Source organism: Dipodomys ordii, unplaced genomic scaffold (assembly GCF_000151885.1).
Source record: "Dipodomys ordii isolate 6190 unplaced genomic scaffold, Dord_2.0 Scaffold108, whole genome shotgun sequence".
Lineage (NCBI taxonomy): Eukaryota > Metazoa > Chordata > Mammalia > Rodentia > Heteromyidae > Dipodomys > Dipodomys ordii.
Genome location: NW_012267324.1, coordinates 1,641,279 through 1,642,505, shown reverse-complemented (window position 1 = coordinate 1,642,505; position 1,227 = coordinate 1,641,279).

Genomic DNA, 1,227 nt, shown 5'->3' with positions numbered 1-1,227 from the left:
AACCCGGCCCCGGAGACCGCCGTGGGAGTAGGGGTGACCCCCTTCCGGGGGCCTGCCCCCCTCGACGACCGGGGACGGGACCCGGGGACTCCAGGTCCCCTGTGTGGACTCGGGGTGGCCCCGCCCGGCTCGGGCCCTGGGCGCCCTCTTGGAGGTGGGGACCGGGCTCCGGGGTGGCAGGCGCGGCCGGGCTTCCCGGACACAGCTCCCCTGGAGGGGGCTGGGGGGCCCCGGGCCCCATCTTCAGCCTCCACCCACCCAGGTGCTCGGGCCTGGGACCCGGCGCGCCCCCCGCGTCCCATCCGTCAGCAGAGCCTGCCAGCACCGCCCCCCGCGGTTCCCACGCCCGCCCCCCTGCGCCCCGGGCACGCCAGGGAGCTGGGAGAGGAAGCCGGGCGGGCGCCGCCCCGCACCCCGGGCCTCCGCGCCGGCGGCTCCGACTCCGTCCCGTGTCCGCCGCGAAGAAGGGCCTGGCGTAGCTGCGCCCGGTTCTGGGAGGTTCTCTGCCCGGTCTCCTCCGCGAGGCCCAGACCGCAGGCCTGGCCTTCCGACCTCCTCCCGGCCCTCGGCGGTCCCGGCAGCACCGATCCACGCCGACGTGCGCTGCTCCAGCCCGAGAAGGGAACGGGACTCCACGGAGGGACCGGGGAAGAGCTCAGCCGACAGGCGCAAAGTGGAAGGGGGGGTCCTCAGGCCCCGCAGAGCGCGAGCCGGGTCCCCCCACCCGGCCCGGCCCCGCCGGCCACCCTGATCCACTCCGGAGGCTGGAGGTTCGAGGCCAGCCAGGGCCGAAAAGCCCGGGAGAACCAGTAAACTACGAGTGGGGCTGCGGCTCAAGGGGCAAAGTGCCAGCCTTGAGCGAAACAAGCCCCGGAACGGCGCCCGGAGCCGGGGTTCAAGTCCCCAGACGCCCACAGCCCGCTGCCTGCAGGCCGAGGCCCCGCTGGCCCAGGCCGGTGGACAGCCCCGGCCGTCCTTACCCACCCCACCTCGGGCAGCCAGAGCCCAAACCTCCCACTCGGGGAAGAGTGGACCCAGAATGCCCCCCAGTGAACCCCTTCTTTCCTTACCCTGTTTCATTTGACAGAATTTTTGGCAAATATTGACCCAGGTCCTTCAAGGAGGCTGGGAATGTACTGGAAGGCCAGGGCCAGGTGGAGGGGGGGAGGTGTGGAAATGGGGGGGCGCAGGGTCCTCTCTCAGGCCAGAACCTTCCATGCAGGCAGG